General features: G+C 38.2%; 1 protein-coding gene across 1 annotated transcript in view; it reads left to right on the top strand.

Moving 5' to 3' along the window:
* The first annotated feature begins 1,269 nt into the window (after positions 1-1,269).
* Positions 1,270-27,803, top strand: part of LOC139741928 (tyrosine-protein kinase CSK-like) — a 72,953-nt gene continuing 46,419 nt past the window's right edge. Inside the window, exon 1 of the mRNA XM_071652499.1 lies at positions 1,270-1,352. The gene's annotated coding sequence lies outside the window, so the exon portion shown is untranslated. The remainder of the gene's footprint in view (positions 1,353-27,803) is intronic.

The raw sequence follows: 27,803 nt of genomic DNA, 5'->3' as shown, positions 1-27,803 counted from the left end.
AACAGAGTTCCTGGATTCGCCCCATACAGGGAAGGGGTAAAAAGTTCTGGAACATCATCGTTCTGTGGTTTTAGTTTATTTTATGAGAGAGTGACGTGATCCTCCAAATCAGAAAAAAAATGTCTCACAAGAGTTTCTTTCACACTGCGTACAAAATGTCTTTTCTCTTCTTAAAAAGAATAAAATAAAAGCACAATATGTTCCCATATTATTTGCATCAAGTCATTCAATTTGAAAATGATGATCTTTCAATCATTATGCCAGGGAGCATGAGAAATGTTGAGCTTTTCTTTAACATTTCTATTTTTGTTTCTTGCCAACATTTCTATTCTTCTTGTACATTTCACAACAAAATATTAATTCAGATGTGCAATATAGGCCTATATGAAATACTAATGCTGAAAAGCATTGTTAAACAATGATCGAAATGATTCTACTGACATAATGAGAAAGTCAACCAATTTCTTACACTTATAGGCCTATATTCAGTAAATGCAGAATTTAATGTTAGGAGATACAACTTCACATCAGTGAAGTTTGAGGAAAATCCGACAGTGAATTAAAAAGTTGAGATTTTTCAAAGTTTTGAATAAATCTAAGTGCGGTCATCTCTGGATAGAAAGACTACAATAGTACATAGTGTCATGGGATAAGGCAATGATAAGAAAATGTAAAACAAATGGTGATATTGGTAACCTAAATGCAATGTGAAGAACATTTCACACAATCATAATAAAAAACAATACACATTCCTTTTACTTACAAAACAAAGAATTATATATGCTTCTTATGAGTAAGATTATACCGATGCCTTTTTTCAAAAATGTAACTCAATTACTCTCTTCATAATGCTTGAAAAAAAATCCATATATATGCTGAATTCTTTTTATGACGATTCGTTACCGGTACATTTCATAGGCCCTAACGTTATTCCGAAGATATTTTCTCTTTTCGTATTATTGTTATTGACATCTATTATTACCATAGGATTATTCTAGCAAGTACCAAGTAGGCCTAGATAAAAATCAGGAATCAATATCTTGAAAAAAAATAATTGCAATCAAAATGAAAATAACGTTGAAAAAAAAATCGTCGTTTTACATTCTATTCACATGGTGTAGCACACTTGACTTGCAGCTTCTTCGCTAACCGCTCTCTCGACGGAAAGTTTCCTTCCTTACCGACGTTTTACGGATACACTAAATTAGGCCTTGGCCAATTGGGTGGAATGATATTATGTGGGCTTAATTTAGTTGGACGGAAGACGAGTGGAGCTGTTGGTGGGACTTAGCAAGGATATTTCCGGCTTATTTACAGTAATTGACAGGACATTTTCAACACCAAATTATCAGGTTCGTGTCCATATCGTTATTTATTTCGTTCTTCTCTGTATTTTTGTTAATTTTCTTTGCTTTTGTGTTTCATATTTCTTACTTAAATTGCGATATATCCGCATAGTTTCACACCAGTCCCATGTATTGAGTTACCTGTGATGTGATGTGATGTGGTTTCGATTTAGTGCTGCATGCTATGTAGTGACTAGTGTCGTGATAGTGTGGTGTACCATGGAGCTACTACAACTAGAGTAACTGCGTCAGTAAGCGGCCGTGCAGCCGTTCGCGGCAGGTACAACATACACGGTAATATACAGCTAAACACAGCAGTGCACTGTTACATGCACACTACACATATACTAACACACTAGCAATCAACAAAAACCAACCGATAAAATGGGCACGATCTCTGACGAAAGTGAAATTTTCTCACCTAAATGACAACATATCGCATTCAAAATGAAATTTTCGGTACTTCTTAACATAACAGTTAAGAAACAATGGTCCAAGAAACTGGATTTTTTTGTCGTTTTCTCGATGTTCATGGATTTTGAAAACGTATCCTCACGTAAAATAGAATTTTCGCGAGCCGATGTGGGCCGCCATTTTTTTCGGAAAGTGGCTGTTACCATCGAAAAAAAATGAGAAAAACACGAGAAAGACATCAACAACACCGCCAGAATTGTGATCTTGTTTGCGGCCAATGCATGTGCGCACGCTATTTTCACGTGCTTTCGCAATGGGAATTGGCGCTTACGCAATGTTTGCGAGGCATGTGAAGGCGTTCAGCTAAAGATCGCGGAGCACGCGCGTATTGCATAGGGATTGTACATCGTGCCGCAAGCAGAAATACTACGTCGCATATCGCCCTTATCGGCGAAAATTGTGCCAGGTTTTGCCCTGGTAAATCATGAAAACTACGTTGGTCAATGGTAAATTTCTTTCATGAAAACAATTGTGTTAATGAATAATCTTGTCTATGATATATGAAATGGTTGAAAATAATTTGCCTGATTTGTTTACAAGTTGGAAAAACCCTTAACAATGCTTAAACTGCCGCAAACGGGATATTTTACTCTAGTAGCTCCATGGGTGTACCTTGTCCTTGTACGCGAGTGTTCATAAATGATAAAGTTGACACAGAATGTGTTGAGCTCCACTATAATTTAATAGATGTGCAACTTCTCTGAATTTACGAGATGCTAAGAAGGACCAAGAAGAGTACCAACAGATGGTAAAAGCAGTTGGTGCATGCAATTATTGGGATGCATGTTATTGTAAGGCTCGGGTTCTCTCAGCTCTCTAGCACTCATCACATGTACACCAACAGCAGACTACAGCAGCACACACGTGGTACCTGGAAGGAGTCCCCTGGCTAACTAACTTGTAGCCCGTTTATTCTTCGTAATTTAGCATGAGTTCACATGAAAATCCAGGTTGTAACATGAATATTCATATACAGAATCAACATAACAAAACATGCAAATAAGGAAACAAAGGTTACAGCTAAATATTCATAATATGTAAATGATGTGTAGGCTTGGGTGATTTTGGCATGTTTTCAGTATTACAGGGACCAATGGATGTGAAGTGAAAAGAGCGGGAAAATGTCATGTGATATGTGGTGTGTCTGTGATAGGTGGGGTGCGTGGATGCATGTGGATGTGAATATGTATGTAGTGTGGGTTGATGTATTGGTGTGTAGAGGGGTGGTACATGTTATAACAGAAGGGGGAAAACACTGATAATAAATGGTTCAAAATAAGTCCCTACAAATCAGTCTTCCTCTTACAAAATAAAATGTCCTCATTTTCTTATACTTTTTTTTTCAAAAAAAAAATGAAATCAAACATATATCCTATTTTGTCAAACTGATCGCACTGATCACATCAAAAACACAATTCCTTCTTCTTTAAATACTCCTTCAATCATCTCAAACTGCTATTATTTCTTCTCAAATCAACTTTATACACTGCGCTTACTCATCTTCTATCCTCCTTCCAAAATCACTAATCTACGTATACTATAACACTAAACATCACTTTTCCTGTATAAATACACTTTCTCAGTCTATCTCCTACCCTAACCAAATTCATCACTTTCTTCTCATCTTCCGTCTTTCTATCCTAATCAAAATATACAATGTAACATATATTCCTTCCTGACAATTAATATTCTGTTAACGACAGTATATTCCATTTCTGTTCACAACCAATATTCTGTTTCTGTTAACAACACTTCTTAATCCACTTTATCTAAATTACACACATATATATTAACTTACCTCTCATAACTAATCAATTCTCTTTTCCATACCCATTTTTCCATACTTATTTCAGCATATAAACACATCAAAGTATTATCACCTTGTGTTATGCGCTATACAAACACTGTGCTATACAAACACTATCAATTCATATACTATTATTTACTCTAATTTTGATTTACTTATTTTTTTTTTTTCATCTGTGTTACACCAGTTACCTTCCTGTGGCGTTTCTCATACTATAAACATTTCAAAACCAAAAATAAAATCAATAGTTTTGGTTCATCTCCCTATATACACCCAAAATACAATTAATACTCTTCTCACTTTAATAGTGCTTTTCAAACACCATTAATCACTTACTGCCTTCAAAAACTAACTGCTAACAACTTTAACATAAACATACTGATGCACCTTAATGCTCCTATTTTCTACTTTTTTTTTTTCCAAACTTCATATTATCACAGTAATTACAATTTTGGCAAAATCTAACCAATCCTTCTGATAAATCCGAACATCTCACATTTCATAATCTCGAAATCTTTGCGGCCTATTAATCTGTCTACCATAACGAGTCTGGGTAACCTGTCTTTCCCTGGTTTCTCCCTGTGCTCGGGCTGCGGTTGGTTGGTGCGCTGTTTCACCAGATACCTGTTGCTGCGGTGTGGATTGCCCGATGTTGCCTTGGTGGTCGTCGATGTCCGGGCCGGTGGAGCTTTCCCGGGGTGGTTGTGGTGGGATGTTGCCTTGGTGGTCGTCGACGTCCGGGCCGGTGGAGCTTTCCCGGGGAGGTTGTGGTCCCTGGTTGCAGTGGGCAAGGGGATGTGCTCGTCCCTCAGAGAGGTTGATCTGGCTGGGTCTGGGGTGCTGGATGGGCTGGTGGCGATGTACTCGTCCCTCAGGTAGGTTGATCTGGCCTGGTCTGAGGTGCTGGATGGGCTGGTGGTGCGTCTGCTGCTCCCTGGCCTGCTGGCGTGGTCGTTCAGCATCGTCCGGCTCAGCTCGAAGTCGAACCGGTTGGATTGGTGGCTGTGTGTTAGACTCTTCTGACCGTGACGAATGGTCAGAATCGTCTGCCGCCTGGTGATGAATGGATTGGTCATGGCGTTGATGTCGTGGAGCCGAGTCTGACCTAGGCTGTTGGTCAGTCTCGTCTCTGCCGGGGGGACCCTGGTATTGACCTGCCGTCTGCTGATCATCTCGGGGCTGGAACTGGTCGGCTGGGTGAACCTGGCGTTGACCTGGAATCTGCTGATCATCTCGGGGCTGGAACTGGTCAGCTGGAGTTGGGGTGATGGCTGACCATGGTACCTCTATCGAAGCAGGAAGTGAAGTATATGATGGAGAGGAAATTGTGGGTCTCCTCTCGTCACTTACAGGTGATGATGAGGCTGGGGTGCTGGGATTTTGTTGCTTACTCTGGTCACCTTAAGGAGGATGTGACACTGGTGGTCCTTTACTCTGTAGAAAGGCTCTGGATCGAAACAGTTTGAGTCTGTTGTGATGAACCAATTTCTTCCAATTTTGGTTGTGGATGTCGACTATCTTGTAGTCCAAGCTGTCTGGTGATGCTGCGATGATGCTGTATGGTCCTTTCCAGTTTGGCTCTAGTTTATGCCTTGCATTAACAGGATCGTGCAGCCAAACGAGATCTCCTGGTGCATACCTGATGGTTCTGGTAGATGTGTCGTAGTCTCTTTTCTGACGGTGTTGGGCTTGGTCTGCATTCTGCTGGGCATACTGAAAGGCCTTTTTCAGTCGGGAACATATGTCGGTGACGTACTCGTGCTGTGAATCGTACGGTTGAGTCATAACTGGGCATGTGGTAGTGGCTGGTGTTCTTGCTTCACGCCCGTGCATGATGAAGTATGGCGTTAAACCAGTACTGGCATGGACACTGGTGTTGTATGCTAGTTGGAGTTGATGTATGTGCTTGTCCCAGTCTCCTCCTTGGCCTGCTATGTACTTTGCAAGTTGATCTTTTATCACTCGGTTCGCTCTTTCAACAATGCCAGCTCCTTGGGGGTGATATGGTGAGGACCGTGACTTCCGAATACCAAGCTTTTGGCAGAGATCCTGAACTACTCTGGCTTCAAACTGCCTTCCTTGGTCTGTGTGAAGAGATTCAGGAACTCCATGCTCTTTGACATACTCTTCAAACAGGATTTTGGCTACTGTCTGGGCTGTTTGGTCTCGCATGGGGTAGATGTTGGTGTACTTGCTGAAGTGGTCGACGACAACCAGTATGTAGCGGTAACCATTTCGTGAAGTTGGGAGTTCGGCAATGTCGGCAAAGACCATCTGAAGTGGGTGATCAGTCTTGATGTTCTGGAGTGGGGCTTTGTGTTTGGGATTTGGTTGTCGGATTGACTCACAGGCGATGCATGTTTTGCAGTGGTTGCTTATGTCTCTATGCATGAATGGCCAGTAGCATGTTGATTCTGCCCGATGTAGCGTGCGTTGGGTGCCAAAGTGTCCTGAGGATGGATTGCCATGGATCTCTTCCAAGACTTGAGGGACTAGAGACTCTGGTATAACTGCCTGTAGTGTAGTTGACCCTGAATTGTTTTGCCGTCTTCGATACAAGATGTCATTCTCTAAGACGAGACGTGGAAATTGCCACATGAGACGCCGTAAACGAGGGGTCTGTCGACGAACTTCTCTCACCGTTGGATGATGTCCTTCATTGATATACATGATTATTCTCTGAATATCCTGGTCATGTTGTTGTTGGTCTTTCAAGTCAGCATAGTGGTTGTCGAGGATGAAGTTCTCTGGCCCTGTACTGGATGTCATTTGACTTGCCTGGGGTTGAGTCTCGTGTTGGTCTGGCGGATGTGTAGATGACTTTCGTGTGGAGGACCGTGTGTTTACCATACTGATGGCCTGTGGAGAGTGCTCTGGTAGGCGTGACATGGCATCCGCATTTTGATGTGCAGTGCCTTTCTGATGTGTAATGGTGAACTTGTAGGCATTCAGCTCAACTATCCATCTCGCTCTGCGCCCAGATGAGTCATCCTGGATTGGGACCTTGTTGTAGCTCAAGAGGGGGCGATGGTCTGTGATGATGGTAAAGTCCTGGCCTCTGAGGTAATGTCTGAAATGACGAATTGCTGACACAATTGCCCAGAGTTCCCTGTCATAGGTAGACCATTTTCGTTGTGTCTCTGTCAGCTTCTGGCTGTAGTAGGCAACTACTCGATCCTTTTCCTCCTGCATCTGAGAAAGGACGGCTCCGACTGCGTCTTGGGAAGCATCGGCGGCTAAAATGAACTTTTCGCCAAAGTCGGGGTATGCAAGAAGTGGTGGACTTGTGAGGGCCAGTTTCAGGTGGTTAAAAGCATCTTCACACTCATCTGTCCAGACGAACTGTCTTCCTTTGTGGGTGAGATCTGTGAGAGGGGATGACACCTGAGCAAAACCAGAGATGAATCTACGATAGAATGATGCAAGTCCTAGAAATGATCTTACTTGAGTCGGATTTGTTGGTCGAGGCCATGTTGACACTTTCTTGGTGTTGGCTGGATCGGGTAGAACTCCTGTCTGGCTGATCACATGACCCAGGTATGTCACTTCCTTTTTGAAGAGCTGACACTTTGCCGGTTTTAGCTTGAGTCCTGCCTCTCTGAACCGTTGGAGAACTTCGCGGAGGTTCACAAGATGTTCCTCAAAGTTTCTGCCAAGAATGATACAATCATCCAGATACACCAGGCATGTAGACCAATGTAATCCATGGAGGACACGTTCCATCAGGCGTTGAAAGGTCATTGGTGCATTTACAAGTCCGAAAGGCATTACGTTGAAGTGATATAAGCCAGTGCCCGTGGTGAAAGCTGTCTTTTCCTTACTGTCAGGGTGTAGTTGGACCTGCCAGTATCCAGATGAGAGGTCGATGACGCTGAAGTAGGACGATGAGGACAAGGCATCGATAGAGTCGTCTTGGCGAGGGATTGGATGAGAATCTCGCACAGTGACTGCGTTCAGTGCTCTGTAGTCCACACAAAATCTGAAGGTGTTGTCCTTTTTCTTCACCATCACGATGGGGCTTGCCCATGGGCTGAAACTTTCCTCGATTATGCCTCGTCTGAGCAGATCATCAACTTGACGTTGAATTTCAAGTCTCATGGTGGGTGAAGTTCGGTATGCTCTTTGCCGCACTGGGTTGGTGGTTGAGGTTGTGATAGTGTGGTATGTCAAGTCTGTCTGTCCAATATCATCTGCCGAGGTGCTGAAAACGTCTGAGCATGAGTTAAGTAGACATTCAGCCTTTTCGTACTCCGCCTTGGTCAGGTCTGATTTGGTGAGCATAGATGAAGCTTGGAAAGTAGAGTTCGGTTGTGTGACTGCAACTACATCATTTACGACTTCGTACTCCTCTCCTTTCTCTCCTGTGATCGAATGGAATTGCCCAAGGTTGGTCTTAACTGGTATCTCTACCACATCTGGTGTTGGGTTTATCACTCTGATCAGGATGACACCATCTTGTGGTCGAGATAAGGACCGTGCACCTGCTATGGAAAGATGCTCATGGATGGAGGGCTCAAAGATTCCATCGTAGTCTCCTGGGATGATGTCAGGCTGTGATGGTACCAGTCGGCCATGAACATGAGTCTCACTCATTCCAGGGAGGACTGCCTTCCCGATCAGCGAAACATTGCACGTCAATGGGGTTTGGTGTTGATGGCGATCGACGAGTGGAATACTCACATCTGGCATGGAGAATGTTGAGGTAAGGGTGGATATGCAGGCACCATGTTTTGACATGAAATCCCATCCAAGAATGCAGGGGTGAGTAATGTTCCTTGCAATAAAGAACAGATGTTTGATGGCTCTGTTTCCAAGATGTACTGTCGGTGAAATTATGCCAATGGTGTCGATGGCTTCGCCTGTGACTGATGAAACTGAGGTTGCGGCCTTCTGCAATGGACTTCGTTGTCTCTCTGGAATTGAGTAGTAGAAGTCTGAATTTATCAATGATATATGGGCACCGGTATCAAGAAAAGCCAAAATGTATGTGTTATCCACAATCGCTGGGATGTACGGAGGAGGAGATGAAGGATGACGTCTGCCTCGTGTGTCATCTACAGACATAGCGGATGGCTGGCATGCTGGATTTTGGGTTTGGGTCTGTTTGTTCTGTACTCGTGTTGACGTAGTTGATGACTGACCCTCATCACCAACTACCAATCGTTTCCCTGGTCATCGAAGTGCACTCTTCGTGAAGGACTGTGGTTCATGTGAGGATACCGAGGCTCTGTTCTGTCCTGCCGATGTCTATCACCCTGTGATGACTGCCAGTGTGGTGCCCTGGAGTACTGTTCCCAGTATGAACTCTGTGATTGGTATCTGTCGGGGCTAGATGATCTTCTGTTCCCATCAGATCTGTGTCTAGATGGGCTTGACCTGGGTTGTGGACTCCAATGTTCATTGAAATCTCGTCGTCTGTGGTGAGATGGAGGGGGACTTGGAGACCGATAACTATGATGGTGTGAGTGGTAATGCGAGGTTGGTGACCTGAAATGACTTTGATGTACTTGCCCTGGGCCGGGTGATCGTTGTGGGCTGGATGACCGAGCTGACTGGTACCACTGGTCATTGAGATATCTGTGTCTCGGTCTGGAATGTCGTTCAAAAGTGTGTGGCATGGTTGGTTGCTGGTGAGGACTTCCAGAACGATGCAGGCTGGATTTCAGTTGAAGTGTTTCCAGCTTGAGTTCAACTTCATCCAAACGCTGTAAAACTCTCTCAAGCTTTAGCAACATGTGATCCTCTTTCTCAGATGTGGATGCGACTACTTGGTCTGACTGCGATGCTGTCTTGCCAATGCTACTTGCTCTTTCCACCCGTACAGCGATGTCAAGTGCGTTTTCAAATGTTGTCGCTCCCATTTCATGGATTTTAATTTGGAGTGCCTTGTCAATACCTGCCACAAATCGTCTGAACTTCTCACCCTCTTTGCCTGCAGCATCATAGTTTGGAAATGCTTCCTCTACCAGTGTGGTAATTGCGGCTGCAAACACTTCGAGGGATTCATTTCCCCGTCTCTTGCGTGCGTCAATGCATGATTTGAATGTTGTGAGATAATTGGTATTCCCAAAGACTGCTGCCAATTTCTTCTTTACTAGGTTGTAGTCTTTCTGATCTGAGCTTGGGATACTTTCCCACACAGTGAACGCTGCACCTGCCAATCTAGTTGGGAGCAGGAGATGAAGCTTGTTCTCTGACTGGGGGAGGACTTCAGCTGCAACTTCAAGTCTACGTACCCATTGCCCAAAGTTCTTTCCATCTTCTCCCGTGAAGACTTCTGGGAGATCAAGTTTGAATGTACTCATATCAAAAGTGTGCCAAATGAAGTAGGGAGACCAAAAATAGCTGTACTGTATCCAATGCTTTCAGCCTTACTGCACTTAAGGATGTCCACTCAACCTCATCACAAGTCTCGTACCAGAAGGTAAGTATTAGGAGAGTGCAACAAGAAGCGGGAAACCAGCATTCATACAGCAGAGAAAATGTAGTACAGTCTTCCAACTCATGCACACAAAGGGTTAAAATTCCAGGGGGGAAACAACTCTGAATGGCTCACCTCTATCAAAATTCACTCTTGTGTCTATCCTCACAATGTGTTGCAGTGATGAGGTACTTGCCTTCAGGTATATACAGTATATACAGTTGTAAGGCTCGGGTTCTCTCAGCTCTCTAGCACTCATCACATGTACACCAACAGCAGACTACAGCAGCACACACGTGGTACCTGGAAGGAGTCCCCTGGCTAACTAACTTGTAGCCAGTTTATTCTTCGTAATTTAGCATGAGTTCACATGAAAATCCAGGTTGTAACATGAATATTCATATACAGAATCAACATAACAAAACATGCAAATAAGGAAACAAAGGTTACAGCTAAATATTCATAATATGTAAATGATGTGTAGGCTTGGGTGATTTTGGCATGTTTTCAGTATTACAGGGACCAATGGATGTGAAGTGAAAAGAGCGGGAAAATGTCATGTGATATGTGGTGTGTCTGTGATAGGTGGGGTGCGTGGATGCATGTGGATGTGAATATGTATGTAGTGTGGGTTGATGTATTGGTGTGTAGAGGGGTGGTACATGTTATAACAGAAGGGGGAAAACACTGATAATAAATGGTTCAAAATAAGTCCCTACATTATCAATGTGTATCGTACGAGTATTCAATTGCAAGTCGCTCATTTGACTTACATGTGTTACAACAACGCCAGCCAAAGACGAAGTTTGAACGCCTGCTACATGAGGAAAGCTATACGCTTTTGCGCAAGGCAAGGTTGAACCTTGGCACAGGACTCAGGAGGTCGAACCTTGTTACGGGTGCCAATAAATTGTTTTTATAGATAGAGTCTGTCTCCCATGCAGAGACATGTTTAAACTAGCTGAAAAAATTTCAGCTCAGATTAACTTTACACTTATAGCCCTAGCCCTGGCCCAGGTATGAGGTATGTAGATTTGTAGGCAGTGCAGGGCAATTACTAGAAAGAAAGATCCGTCTGTCCGGAGGACTCTTTTTATTTTTGCCATTAACGCTGTCCTCCCAGGGATCCGTGAAGCCAGACGTAGTCTCTGCGGAACATTCCCCGACGGACAGATACAGACCGATCTTTCGGTCAAGGCAATTACACACTTCAAGGCACTATATTATCGGTAGGCTGTACATGATTTTACCCTTATTGAGCAGTGCATGCAAATTTGAGTACAATGTACCTACATGTACATATTGTATCAGGCACCATGACGGGTTCGATAGCATGTGTTCAGGTACTCTGTGCAATGTGTGTGGTTTTTGTGTTGGGAGGCTGTGTGTGTACATTGTATTAATTTTGTCAATATGTATGTGTGTGTAATGCAAGCACTTACGGCACACCACGTCATTTGCGCAAAATTGCCCTCCATTCCTCAAGCAGAACAGAGACAGGGTAATGAGTGTGGCACTCAAGGCAACTCAACAGTTGGTAAACCTTTGCCCTTCATATGATTTTAAATGAATGGATATTGTAATATATCTCTTTGAGGGGATCACTAATCAACATATTGCAGAGGCATATGTCCACTGTCCTTGGCAAAAATTTTTGTGAAATAATAACAACAACAGCAACAAAATCCACAAAAATCTTATTATGATCCATCTGTTACCATCTACACAGTTACCAATTTATATGCAGCCACCACATGCACACACACACACACACACACACACACACACACATGCCTGTTCTGCGCAGGTGGTTTGTGTGAATTACAGTATGAATATGGAACACCACATAGATAGAAAAAGAGATACAGCAAAGTTCGCTCTGCATTTGGAGCATCATCACTTGTCATCAGGAGAGTCACAAAGGATGGTATCCTTGACTTTGCAGACAAAAGATGTAATTTATGGATTACTATGCATAATAAATGCATTCGTCATTCTGTAGTGTATTCTCTTTTTTTTAATCTTTCTTTGAGTATGTTTTGCCAACATTTCTATGTATAATGTAAAGCTAGAAAGCTAGCGAATTATGATTTTGTACAATACAGTAGTTTTCAGTGGTTTATACTTTTGTACAGTACCATAGTTTTCAGTGGTTTATACTCATGAGAATGACATTCACTCTCATGAGTGAATGAAGTTTCATCCCCTGCCATTGTAAGCTTTAGCATGTGTCATTGAACCACACAATGCTGAACCTAGCACACACACACACACACACACATGGAGCTGCGGTGAAGATGCAGTACATCTGTGACATTGGGTGATATGTTTTCATACAGGGACTTGTAGATAATTATACTCTATGCTTGATATCATTGGATGTACATGTACATTGTAAGTGCAATTCCATTCCATGTTCAAGTTTACTTTTATTGTGATAAAAATGGTAAAATTCAATAAATATGAAGGTAGAAGTGTTATCAAAATTGAGCATAAATAAGAAAATCATGGAAATTTGTTGAAGATGTCTTTTCAGAATACCTGCAGTTATGTTCGTTGCAACCACACCTGCAGAGTTGATGAAAAGGTGATAAAGTTGTTGCCTCCCAGCTCGCCCACCTGGCCGAATACAATTAAGAATTGATTATTAAAGGACAAGCGCACCTTCATATACAAGTGGATTGAGTGAATGCAGCAATATTAGTAGAACACATCAGTGAAAGTTTGGGGAAAATCAGACAGTCCGTTCAAAAGTTATGAATTTTTAAAGTTTCTGCACAGTCACTGCTGGATGAGAAGACTACTACAGTGTACATATGATGTCACATGTGTACAACGTTACAATTGTATAAGGAAAATAAAAAGAGAATTTCACAAAATTTTACTTTTTGAAAAAAGCGCACATTTCCTCGACTCGTCACTGACGTATGTTAAGGGTAATATTATTCCCCCTTGCCTTCTGAAAGAGGGAAGTCATGTGTCTTTATTATGCGAGAAAAGTGAAAATATCTTGAATTTTCTTTATATCGTTGTATACATGTGACGTCACAAGCTGTAGTAGTCTTCTCATCCAGCAGTGACTAAGCAGAGACTTCAAAAATTCATAACTTTTAAACGGATTGTCCAATTTTCCTCAAACTCTTGCTGATGTGTTCTATTAATATTGCTGCATTTGAAACTCAATCCACATGTCTATTAAGGTGAACTTGTCCTTTAAATACAAAAATCAGGTTTGGGATGATTACCGTAAAGTTCCGTGTATAAGACGCACTATTTTTTCGTCGGAAAACGTTGAAAATCGGGGGTGCGTCGTATACACGGGTACAGTCAAATCACAGAAGAAAATTCGTCATGTACACCCAATTTTATAAGGCCAACTTGGGGTCATGTATGCCCATCGACATTTGGAAGGTAAGAAATCACTAAAACTTACGGATAAAAGAGCGATCTTTCAATCTGGACACACACAAAAGCTGCAAATACGAGATAAACTTACATCGGCCTTGTGCAGTAACGATGTATCAATCTGGCCATAGACAACAGCTGTAACAGCACTGCTGTACATGCTACCGATGTCGGTCTACCAAGCTACCAGCAGCCAATCTAGTAGCTGGAATACGCGATGTACAGGTATCATTACTAAATTACCGATACCGTAAAACTTATCAATGTACTAGTATCAATATGGCCATAGACAAAAGCTGTAAAATACGGAGTAGGATCGACACTATGTCACCGTAAATATGAACGATGTGTGAAGCATGCATGCATATCCATGTCGTTCGTTTGCTCTTCATTTCACGAGTGCGAGGCCGGCCAGCTAGGATAGCATAGCCACACTGTAGCTAACTAGCTAGCTAGCAAGCCTTTGGCAAAGGCAGAAGCTGCAGAGAGGCTTTTGCAATGGACTCGCGTACACACAGCGATCGGATTCAAGCGCGCTTGCCCGTTGCGCGCTGTGTGTGCAAGTCCATTGCTCTCTGTGTGCGTGTGCTGAAATTATAGCGAGCTGCCTTTTGCAAAAGGCTAGCACTGTGCATACAAGCATGGTACAAGAGACACACATGTTACTGGTAACAGTGCATGAGTGTAATTACCGTACGCACCGTACGTCTTGCCGTATGGTCCGTCTGCTACACTTGTTGATGTTTTTCTTATTTTTCGTAATGAACATTCCAGTCTGACATGCGTCAATATGCGAGACACCCTCTGCTATGTATGACAGCAAAGATCGTACTGTACACTCATGAGTACGATATGCATGACACACGTACCACGATTGAAAGGCGAAACAATAGCAAGTGAGTACCGAGACAAGTCTCGCATTTTGCGTCTTCCATATTTTGTTGATGTCCAATGAATACCGTTAAAAGAAAATATAAAAGGAAACGAAAAATAGAGCAAATACATGCTGCATTCTAGGGAAATTTTGAGCTGAAATAATATGTATGACACACGCAATATTTTCGTGGACATTTTCGTGTTTTTTTTTTTTAATTTTAGGTCCGAAATTAGGGGTGCGTCTTATACACGGGTGCGTCTTATACACGGAACTTTACGGTACTACTTAACAACCACACAGTGTATGCTTTCCTTGTAAAAGTCACCATTTACCAGAAGTTAGATTGGTAATTTGATGAAATGTGTGCAGGTTTGAAAGTCTTATGGTGCCATGTATCAGTCAATGGGGGTCTTGTGATTACACCGTAACCTCCTTCTATTCCATCTATGGCTGCTGCTCAGATTAATGATTTGTGAAACCGTAATGAAACTCTAAAGTTCCATACAACTTTTCATGAAAACTTTGCAATCATCTACATATTATTTTTTCTTTTTCTTAAAGCCAACTTGAACAGGATATGAATTTGGGCTTAATATGGTATTCTGACACAGCATCACATTGGACCAGAGGAGACAGTCATATCTTTATCAGAACTGAAACCATGTATGACTGCACAATTTGAGACACTTCTTGATATCAGACCAAACTCACAAATCAAGTAGGAAATTTGTCCAGCAAAAATCAGATGGTATTTATGAAGCATATTTTCTCGTAAGGTGGGTTGTTTCAAGTTGCAGAAAACAATATATGAACATTACATTGAATTTGTAGAAATTTGCTTTTAAAGAGAATCAAGCAAAATGAAACAAACAAAACTAAATTGGCAACATGTGAGACCTTTTTCTTTTAAAACTTCTCCTTGGATTTAAGCTTGCATAATTGAACAAAAGATATGTCTTCACTAAAGTTGGTTAACTGTTCAATGAAAATTTGCATGATAAATAAGATGTAGCACATCATCAGCAGAACAAAGTGATGCTTCTTGAAAGGTCCCAACTTGCAGGAGTGCATCTGTTGCAAGACAAAACTGGCCTTTTGAGGGCTCAGTCGATGCATACTTGCACTGGATTCCTCATTTCCCAAGCATAGTAGATAGCCAATCAATAGAAAGGTGAACTTATAGTACATATTAGCAATTTCAGTGGAAGGTTACTACAGGTAGGGTTAAATAACAGCATGAAGTACAGTCAACCTTGCGTATTACATGTATACCTTTCAAGTCGACCTCGCATTTTATAAGTCAAAGGTCTTTTCAAATCCTTTTCTCTGTTTATTCTATTTATTTTAATCCTCAAAATTTCTCTAAGTTGAAGCTATTTCTCCAGTCCAAATAGATTTGACTTTATAGTCAAGGTTGACTGTATAGCATGTACAATAGACAGATGACATGTTGGTTTTTAGGCACTAATGACTGCTGTGTAACTGGGTTATTTAGTTTTAAAGGGAAACTTTGCCCTATGCTTTTCATGATGATGATTTTTTTTTTTCTGCTGTAGAATAAAATCAAACAAGCAAACACATGTACATGTATGAAGATGTTGGTGTTACAATTTCTCAAGGCATTTGTTGTCAGAAAATACTTGTTTTTATTCATCATTCAATTAGAGAGTCATGGCCAGGTGGTATCTTTGCTTCATTTTCATGTGCATCATAGATACTGACAGTATACTTGGTCACCACAATACAATAAACACATTTGATTTGATTCTTCTTTCCAAGGGAACATTGGTTTCTATTATGATTGTCCATCTTATGTATTATCTTTTGTGAATGGATGATGGAGAAATGGCTGAAACGTCAGCCCCTTTTTTGTGAGGATTTTTTTTTTTTGTGAAGACTACCACAATTTGGTAAATCTGAAAAAAAAAGACAGAAGAAAACTGTCTTTTTGAGGTCTACTTTACCTGATGGAGTGCATTTTTATATTCTGAAAATTGTCAAGTTTCCACACCTATTCACAGGACCATAATTTGTAGCGTAGGTTGCTTACTCCATAGGTTCTCCAAAGATGAGAGTGAAAAGCCATGTGTACATTCTGTTCATCAATGTTAGTCATATATATGAATATTTTTTTTTCTGATGAATACACTGTATCATATCCTGATATCATGCCAGTCATCTACATCAGCACAGATTTACGAGAAATTCATTTCTATTCACATTGTTGCTGGTTTGGCATTAATACGATATCGATTGTCCTGAGCTAGAGAAGAATTTCCTTTAAATATCCATGTTTTGTGTTCATGTCACCGCATTTTTCTGAATGATGTAATTTATAGCTTTAGTGGTTTCCTTGTTGAACAGGAAAAGAAAAACTGTGAAATGTAACCACTTGTTTTTTTTTCTGTCAGTGAGGAACTCTCTAGACATTAAAGATGCATGCCACTCCTTTTGAAGTTGTTGATTTCAGAGCATTATGTTCAACATAATTGTGTGTTTTGAGAGAAATAGATATTTCATTGTTAGTCATTGTGCTACGCAAATACTATTGTACTTCATTGTTAGGTAGTCATTCTGCTTAGCAAACACTTTTTTGTGTATTTGAAGATAGGGAAAGAATTGCAAGTTGAGAAATTGCAGATCTGGGTAAGTTTTTGATGCCACGCATGTGAATTTCATAGCACACACAAAAACACTGCAGACTCCAATTGAGATAAAGCTATTAAGTAACTGGCACCAGTTCCTAGTGCACAGTATAGCCAAGTTCCTGGTACAGGAAATTGTTACGAGTACGCACTGTGCAGTCACACCATACATGGCCATGGCACAAATTTAATGCCATGCTACAGTTAATTTTACATAAGTTATTTTTCATTGATCATTGTAGAGAATCAAATGCAAAAATTTCTTAAATTTCCTCTTACATTATCTTGTCCTAAATTTGCTTTGCTCAGAAGAATAAAAAAAAATTGAGAGAAAAAGACAATGTATTCAACAAGAACTGTCATGTTGTATATAAGCCAGCAAGTCCATTAAATCTGATGCTGATTGGACAAACATTTTATACATGTATATACAATCTGTTTGAACCCTGCATATGTGGTAATATGTGCTCTTAGGAAGAGGAATTTGACCTCAAATATCTTCATTTTCTCTCTACATTAAGGTCACACCAACTATAGTTTTAATCTCTCGTTTCTTTGTGGCACTGGCTGTCACTGTGTGTCATGACAACATTAGCAGCTCTTAAAGGTTTAAAATCTTGAGCAGAATCGTTACACGAGTTGCTTCTCAAAAGAGAAAAATAAGTGATATTTTGCATTTTGATAAATGACCACACTATGCAGGCAAAGTCACTGTCATGTGATTGCGCTTGCTATCTTTAGAAACACACAGGATCACTGACTTCCTGTCATCCAAATTGTCACGATTCTTTCTTCTTCTTCTTTTCTTGGTATTTGCACAAATTTTGTATTTGCTGTTGCGTTATTTTTTTTTCTGCCTTCTTTTGAAATGACTAATTTTGTTTTTCAGTGCTACAACTTGTAGGTACATGTGTAAGTTTTGTTTGGCCACTACACCACACTTGAACACAGATTCTCTTTTGGTTTTGTTTGAATAATAACCCATCGTCTGAAAAGAAACCTCCCAAGGCAAGTGTACTGTACTTTAGAATATGATTTAAGGACAAGTTCACCTTCATAAACATAAGGATTGAGAGAATGCGGCAATATTAGTAGAACACATCAGTAAAAGTTTGAGGAAAATTGGACAATCGATGCAAAAGTTATGCATTTTTAAAATGTTTGTCTTGGAACCGCTGGATGAGGAGACTACTACAGCTTGTGAGTCATATGCGTACAACAGTATAAAGAAAATGTAAAGAAAATTCAAGATATTTTCACTTTTTTCGCATAATAAAGGAGCACTTGACCTGCCTCTTTCTAAAGGCAGGGGGAATAATATTACCCCTAACATATGTCGATAACGAGTCAAGGGAATGTGTACTTTTTTTCAAAAGATGACATTTTGTGAAATTCTCTTTATATTTTCCTTATATTGTTGTACGCATGTGACATCTAAGTTATTCATACACCGCAGTAGTCGTCTCATCCAGCGGTTACTGCACAAAAACTTCAAAAATTCATAACTTTTGAATGGATTGTCCAATTTTCCTCAAACTTTCAATGATGTGTTATACTAATATTGCTACATTCTCTCAATCCTTATGTTTATGAAGGTGAACTTGTCCTTTAACAAATAAGCCAGCAGTGGGGAATGTACGGACAGCTGTAATTTGTAATGAAGACACAGTTTGTTTCCATTGCATTTAGATGTGGAGACACAATGTATCAATGTCTCCAGTGTGCACATATTGTTTAACTGTCCGCAGTACTGTTTGCCATGTGCCCACAAACCAGGAAGCCATGCAAAGCCTTTCAAAGAACCCATGAGTACAACTGATGACAGCTACACACATTTGTACATGCTTCAATAGAAAATCTGCAAAATATCTTGTTGTTTAAAATGCCTCCATCTGAACATTTTTCATTTACTTATTATTATTATTATTATTATTATTATCATTGTTATTGTTATTATTATTATTATTGTTATTGTTATTATTATTTTGATATTTTGAAGTGACCTAGACAAGGTTATATATTAACATCATCAGATTAATTGCAGCCATTGGCGTTTCAATTTTCAGTTTTCCAATACTTTTTTGTTTTCATGCCCTGGGCCATATATTCCATCTTTTCACATAAAACTATTGCAATTTCTCTCTCTCCCTCTTGATATTGATATAATTATGTATCATTCTGTCTATCAGTCTGTTAATCTTTTCACCATGACACCCACTTCTCTCATTCTCTCAATTCTCCTCAGCTCATCTCCTTTGTGTATAATACAGCAGTACTCTCGTCTTTTCCCTTATTTTTAAAGGCTGACCATACTTGACTTTTGATAACCAATTATGCTTGAATGTGTCTTACAAATATCATGTATGTCATCAGTGTCTATTTTGCATATTTATCTCACTGTTTTCAAATGTTTTTTTTTTTCAACATGTTTATACATTGTATTGCACGTGTAAATGCCAATTTGGTGTGATATTCAGGTATTGGGTATTCGATTTCAGGTATTCCAAAACAAAGCGCAAATCATATTACATGGGTGTCGAAAGTGGAATACATGTGGTTGTTCATAAACCACGATGAGTTCCTTCTAAAATTAGCACTTTATTAAAGGGCTCCATACTGTTTGTCGTTTACTATTCGAATGGAGAAAACACACATATCTTCAAAAGTGGAACTTCTCATATTTCTGAATGGATCTGAGAAAGATGCAATGAAAAATGATAGATTTATTTTAGTATTTAAAAAACAATAATGACGACATTTGCTAGTATTTTTCCAGAAAGTGATATCACTATGCACTGAAATAACACAATTTTCTTGTTGTTTGTGTTTGGCAACATTGCATCTGCAAGAAGTATGTACAAACTGAGCCATTTTATGACAGAATGTTTTTTTTTTTTCCATTTAATCCTTCAAATTTCTGTTTCAGATCAGTCAGTTTTTATTTTTGTTGTGATGAATAGAAAGTACTTCCCGAGATGTTGCCTTATGAATTTTGCAATAGGAAAAATGTATACGGTCAGTTTTACAGTAAAGGGTGTAACTTTGATGTGGCAAGGGTCAAAAATTAAAGTTGTGTTTCCATTTTTATCTTTGCTTTTATTTTATATAGGAATGTCTATATTTTCAATATTTTGTCATTCCAGAGCTTAATTCTTAGGCTAAATATGAAAAATGAAGTTACTATTATGGAATTTTAGATAAAGTTAGGTAAAAACAACAAGAATGTTTTGGTCACCCACAGCAACCAAATGAAGATAAATGGTGGAGGTAATGCAACTTTTCATTTGCTGTGAACATATATTTGAAATATCAAAACACTTTTCCCCCAACAGATATTCGCTCTTGCAATTATTTGGATGTGAACTTCAAATTTCAAGGTAAAAATGGTACCTGACAAACTATTTTTAAGTTAAAAGAATGTTCTAGAAGCAAGAGCCACTCTAAACATAGCCCTAAATAATCTCTTGGTAACAAACATTTATCAACCCAAATCCCAAAGAAATTTGATTATTTTTGACAAAGTTGAAATTTTCAGACTTGTGAGTTTCGGAGGCTTCAGTTAACAAACTAGTGTGTTTCGGAGGCTTCAAAACTGCTAACACAAAGTTCTAGTCCTGTATTCACTTAAAATGATAAAACTACAGTAAGCAACTATCACTACATGCTAGAACAAGAACAAGGCATCAATAAAATGTGAATAACAGTATACAGATGTACATTTTATGGCAGTGCATAATGTTTACCCTTCATACAAAATGCTGTACTTATTATTATAAGGAAATTGGCTTCCACAAAAGTGAATAACAAACCGTGTACACTTTGAGCAATGCTCAGTTCGAATTTATGACATTACATGAGGCAATATGATTCTAAAGGAAACTGCAACAGTAACAATAAAAGTACACTGATTAGGAACATCTTTTTTTTTTCTTTTTCTTTTTTTGCGGTTTAAAGTTAGCAGCAACGCATGTTTCGGAGGCTTCATCATGACTGTTAACATGCAAAAATGGCCCATTTTAAGATGATATGAAGTACATTAATGCAGCTGATTGTTTCCAAATAACTAACAACGTTGTAACATGTAAAATAGTATTTATTTGTATGCAGAAAAAAGACTTTCCAACATATATGTTAAGAGACAAAGAAAAATATTTTAAATCTTTATGCTCAGTTGTATACATACACTGTATTTGCATATCCATGACTTTGGCAATGCAGAACATGATTAGGCTACACATATGAACAGCTGTATGCATTTGTCAAACTTTTCATCATAATGCAGTAAGAATTACTTTCAATGAGTTAGAACTGTAGCTATAGACTTAATGCAAAGATTATGTTTGCTTGCTTTATAAGTGCAGTTTGTGGGATGTATATTGACATAAACCACCCATCATAATTGTTTTATATACATATGTACATGTGAAATCAATTTCAACTGTTGATGAGAAAGGGATAGAAAATAGACTATGTGATGGCATGACGGTTAGATTACAACATAGCATTGTAAAATATAGAAAGGGGAAAAAAGGTTTATAAACATTCTTTTGCATATGACCATGCCTGATATCCCCTACTATAGCTATCAAATGCAGTGATCATGGTTATAGAACAGCAATCTTAAACACCGATCAGCCATTCCATGTAAGGGTCATCATCAAACTGTCATCATCAAAATGGAGTTGGAATAATCAATATATTGGTGATATTATCATGGAGCTCAATAGAAATTGAAATGGTCAAGATCCCAGTCATCTTTTTGAATCGCCTGTTGAAAAGATAAATGTACATACCCTACCCATGACTGTGTACGAATTTGAATTTAAAAAAAAATGTTGACCAAATGTATAGTTCCCTATAATATTATATGATAGTTAGAATTTTACTTTCTTTTTCTGTGGTATACAAGTCACCCCTGTTTCATATCATTTTCTTTTTCTTTCATTTTTAATTCTTCAAAGGCTTTTTTTTATAGTTATTTTATAAAATTCCAGTTTGTGTGACTCCTGTGACAGCTAGGAGGCCTGTTTTTGAAGGTACGCATTGAGAAATTGCTAACAGAACTTTTACTGTTCCTAAAAATGACAACCTTTTAGCAAAAAATTGAAAAGCAGCAAATGTGTTTAAATATCTAAGTTTTTTAGAAACCCACAAGTTTGTTTTAAATAGTATATAAACCCACAGACTACAGTTTTAACCCTTTGAATTTCAAAATAGTTAGGGGCTTGTAACTTTTTCCAGAAAAGCCAGGACTAAACAGATTATAAAGATTTCAATCATTTCAATATTGTTCTTCATGAACATAACTTCTCCAGTCACCCACCCATGTAAACTACATGTACCCCATGGCAACAGGCTATTTATAAGTAGAGGTCTATATGTCATTTATAAACAATCCTATCCCAACCATTACTGTCCATTTACTGCACTGAGAACTACATCCGCAAACATGTCATAGAGTCTCACACATGTATGCGAAGAGATGTTTCGTAACACAAGTTACATTTTGTTTAATCAAAAATAGTCAAGTGGTCACTGCCAGCATGATAAAGTATGGAAAATAGGGTATAGTATCAAGATTGTGTTGCACCTTGCATGCCTCAGATCTGACATACAGATTGATATGAAAACCTGTCTGAATGAAGTAATCAAATGTCAAAATTCCAAAACAGTACCCTGTGATCCAAGTCACACCACAGAAATGATAATCTGCAAGATGTTAGCTATTTTCAAATCCAATCACAAATTTATTGATTAATTATTTTCCTCCAAATAAGTATTGGAAATGAAAGCCAAAGAACTTGTTAAGAAATGGAAAGCTGAAAAAGTCAAGATTTTAGTACATGGCAAAAACAAATGCCATGTGAGTAACAATGGAATGGATTTGTCAATGGGTTATAAATGGACATGTAAAAGATTGTGTTTCGAAACTATTATACTCAGATGATAGTGAGTCGAAAGTGTAAATATCCAAAAAGTATTTTCCACCATTTGCTCTGGATCATGCATAAAAGATACAACCTTAAATTCAAAAGTAATACATTTCTTAGTTAAGTGTATGCTTCCCTCTTGAATAACCATCTATTAAAGTCCTTGAATCTTCAGGACAGGAATAGTGTTCAGTTCTTTAAAAAAAAGTGTATTTAACACTAAATAATCAATTGTTTGTTCTTCATTATCAAAGTCTAACCAGTCAAAAGAGTATTACAAATATGGTCACAACACTTCAACTTCTCTCAAGAGTAAAAATGAGTTATCCAACTTATGAACATTGATGTATCCACAACTACTTGCTTTGTTGCACTACTGTTGCATGATGTGGGCATGCACGCAAGCTGGAAGTCACTTTCATTACTCACAATATCTAGCCTGTTCCATTGTTTCAAAAGGAAACCTACAAAATAAATGCTTTTCATACATTTAAACAACTATCTACACCTTGCTTGAGGAATCATTAAGTCTCATTCAGTCCAAACAGTTATTTGATAGACGTAGAATTACAAAATTGTAATCAAAACATTCCATTTACATGCTGTTAACATAAAATGAAGCCTCCGAAACATCTGGAAAATTAATCTGGTATGCCTTATGTTTTTATGAAAATCATGTATGTTATGTAGAAAGTGATGGGTAAATTGTGTCTTTTTTAGTTGATATACACTGTTTAAACATATTTGTGGGGCAACATCCTCATCTGCTAATATTTTATTGCTGAATGAAAAGGTGAGTTATGTGTGACACGTCTGCACTGTTTAATAAAAATAGGTAAATCGTATAGTAAATCTATATTGGTGAGTAAACAAAGCAGCCAGAACACTGAATGTGATTAAATATCTTTAGATATGTCATAAGCGATCATTGGGTGGGTGAACAATAAATCTAATTTGATTTTGTCCAGAGAAAATCACAAAAATGCAGTGTTAACATCCTTTTGAAGCCTCCGAAACCACTTTTTCTCTATAAAGTATATTAGCTCAAAAAATTATTGCAGTATCATAATGTTTTTATTATTTTTGTTGTCTGTCCATGTCTGTTGATGATTTCATGGCATAATTTGGGGCAGACACTCAAAGAATTTGTCAGAAATGTCAAATTAGATGTTTTTGCTGTTTCGGAGGCTTCATGCGTCTCGGAGGCTTCACGTGTTAACGGAAAATTTGTATTGTCTCCTATTTACAGAGAGCTTGGCGGATCTTAACTATTTTTGGTCTATTAGGTTAGGGCCCCATATCCTACATTTTGACATATAGATTAGGTCGCTTCTCTTATCTATATTCATATTATTTGACTAAACACTTTGTTTCGGAGGCTTCAAAACTGCTAACGGAAATTTCACTTGATGGAATAAAATTATCACAAAATTTCAAATAGCCCTAGAATCAAGTAAACTTTGATGTAAGTCTAAAGTTTAGCTGTACCTTACTCTTTTCAGCATAAAAGAAAGTAACCAAAACACATCCACTGATCATTACTGTCCATCAAAGTTTGTAAACAATTGTTAACGGAAAATGAAGCCTCCGAAACCTCAAATTTGAAGTCATAGTATTCTAAAATGAAGGGCCAGATACAAACCAAACTAATTTGGTCATTTCAATTGACCATACAACTATGCTTTTAACATAAAAAATTAGATCTCTGCAGTTGCTGTAGAAAATTATTAACATTTCAAAAATGTTATATAAATTTCAATGCAACAAAATAGTCATTTTTAGGGTACATATGTGACTGTCAAAACAAAACGCATCAATACCTGGACCTGATTATGCTACCCAAGGTGGCTACTCATAAGGTGACTCACATGGGAAAAAATCTTTGAGATCTGTAAATCTATGTGTTCAGGGTGGGCCAAAAGGCTAAAAATTGAAAGTTACACCCTTTACCGTAAAACTGACCATACTTTCTACACACAATGTTGGGTTTCCTGTGAAGTTATGGCCAAGTGATATCTCCATAGTGATGGCATTCGTTTGTTTATCATGTGGTTACAATTTTATAGAAATTACACTTTACAATTTCTTAGTAATTACACTTTAAAAGTTTCATGTGTTTTTTATGAACAGGAAAATTTCTTGCCAACAAATGCTTGTAGAGCTCTTACATATTTATATTGTACAATGTAGTTGTTCAAATGAATTGAAACAGCTCAAATTTGGCAGTATAGGGTACTGTGTCTCTCTCTCTCACCCACTCATTTTAACAGTACTGGGCTCTGTTTTATGAAGAGTTATAATTGATTATATAGTTGATTTCTATCATGGAAGTCTATGGCAGCCTGTGTAGTAAGGAAATTTATAATCGATTATATATCTTTTGATAAAGTGGGGTCCAGATCTACAATGTACACTTGTATGTACACTGTACTCTGGAACATATACAACATCTTACATGAAGTATGTATTGCATCTTTTTGTTCCCATGCTTACTTCCTGGCATGAAATAATGGTTATACAAAATGTCGTCGGGTGCCCGTGCATTGGCCGCTAACGCAATACAATTTGTATTGCGTTAGCGGCCAATGCACGGGCACCCGACGATGTAGTTCATTATTCCAAAAGCTTACAAATCTGAAAATGAAATAAGGTTTGCACTTCCAAAGAATTGCTAAATATTCCAAAGTTTTGTTCTGAAATTTTGTCATTAATCAAAAACGAAATAAAGTTTGTAATTCTGAAGTTTTGTTATTGTACACACCTTCTTTCCATTTTCAGATTAACTAACCTTTGGAATAACAAACCTTATATCTTTTTTGGATAAACAAGCCTTCGGAACAATGCCAAAAATGTCTGGATTCATGAGCCCTAATTCATTTGTGGATTAATGAACATCTGGGTATGGGGAATTTGTGTGCTATAAAATAAAAAAACCTTCGGAATAATGAATTGTATTTCATTTTCAGATTAACAAAACTTCAGAATCATGAACATCACCCAAAATGATAAAATCTTACGTTAAAGTTCCCAGAACCATAGTGTGGTGGTTTCATGCTGTACATTGTCATTATAGTTTTAATACAGTTAATTGCTGGTATAATGTAAGGTAGAATAAAACTTTTCTCTTATTTTTAGAAATCCTATTTTGGTCATTTATATCATTGCTTATTTTAGGTGGAAATTTCTCAAAAGGCTTCAAAATTTCTCAGTGTAAATTTGATCCCTAATTTTGCAACACATTCTAGAAGATACTTGTAAAGTTTATATGTTCTGTCTCATATTGGCAAATTGTTGTAATTTCTTTCTGAATTTGTAAAGATTAAATGGATTTTGCCAACCTCCTCAAATCTTTCTGCAATATGGGATAGGCTGTAAAATTCAAAGTATACTGCACTGATTAAGACAATGATTGGTAATTCTTGCAGCAAAATTACCCCAGAACGTGATGTGTTTAGCCATGTGTGCATTGTTTCATTATTGCTTCAGATGTAAAAATAGGACACATGTTTCTGACGTAATTTGTGATACCATCAGCATCGTCTCATCAACTTCCTTAGTGCTTTTTTTTTCATCATACCAAGGATAGAACTGATTAAACCTGATCAAATTAGTAGATATAATCACAAGGAATTTCCCTTGCTTAAAGTTCATGTGTCCCATTTGCAGCCATGAATATTAGATTCTTTTCATAAGCTGATATCTTGTAGAGGTCGGTGATTAAGACCTTTCCTCAGAATTATAAAACTGGAAGCTTCGTTATTATAGAAAGGAATACATTTTGTAGATTTCCGATGAATTCCAACCGTTTTTCTCTGTACAAAAGAGGAGCATATTTTCAAGTGATATGGAGTTACTTTTTCATTTCCTTCTTTTTTTCTTTTTTTTAAAAATCTGAGATGTAGTTCCATAAGATCTCATATAGATGATGTTGGGAGACTTTATTCTTCAACCAATGAAGTGTTTGTGACGTTTTCAAAAGGGAGACATACAACCTTTAAAGCAAAAATATGTTGTACCACATGAATGAATGCCAAACTGCAAAGTCTGCCTTTTTAGCACATACAGTACAAACGATTGTCTCCTACCAAGGTGTCACTAAATTGCACAAAATTTTGCTGGTTTAGTTCATATTGCAGAACTAACAAATTATTAAACTCCACTGAAAAATTTATCAAAATTGGATCACCAAAATCTTAACAAATTGCCTACTTTCATGGAGCAAATTCCTTCCATTTTGTAGACCCCTGCCCTTTCAATAGTTTGACCTTCAATGCCATTGGTTTTGAAAGCTACTCTCAAGTCTATGGTAAAGTGGCTATTTATTGTACTTCACCTGATTTGAAAGTGTCTTGGCTATTACAATAATTGGTGAAACCTTACAGTGAAACTTTAGACTCTCATTACTTCCTAGCTGTGTGGAATTAAGAGGAAACTTGCACCGTTCTCTGTGATTGATTGTACTCTATTCAAGACAGCCAACATGGCATGGAATTGAGAAATCAACAACAACAAATAAATATAAGGTTTGTTATGTGCAAGCCACAATGAAAAACTTGCTTGGTTTGTATGTCAGATCTTATATGTCTCACTTTAATAAATGTAACATAATTTGCTTGATAGTGTGCTGTCTTTGGAAGGCAACTGGAAGTTGCAGTCAGTCATGACATGCAAAGTAATGAGGTAAAACTTCAGTCTTTTTGTTGTTGTTGATAATTTAAGGATTAATTCATGCAGTTACTGTAGCCAACTGTGCTCTTTTGTTCTTCACAATTGCATCAAATTGATCACCCAGAACTCGTAATTCTTCATCCGTTCTACATTACAATTCATTGATTTCATGTCACAAAGAGAGAGAGAGAGAGAGAGAGAGAGAGAGAGAGAGAGAAATAAAAAGAGGT

The sequence above is a fragment of the Diadema antillarum genome, unplaced genomic scaffold (genome assembly GCF_040938485.1).
Source record: "Diadema antillarum isolate AM-2024a unplaced genomic scaffold, OU_Dant_1.0 seq00000962_RagTag, whole genome shotgun sequence".
NCBI lineage: Eukaryota > Metazoa > Echinodermata > Echinoidea > Diadematoida > Diadematidae > Diadema > Diadema antillarum.
The sequence above is the reverse complement of the archived record's forward strand: the minus strand, read 5'-3'. Positions and strand labels throughout refer to the sequence as shown.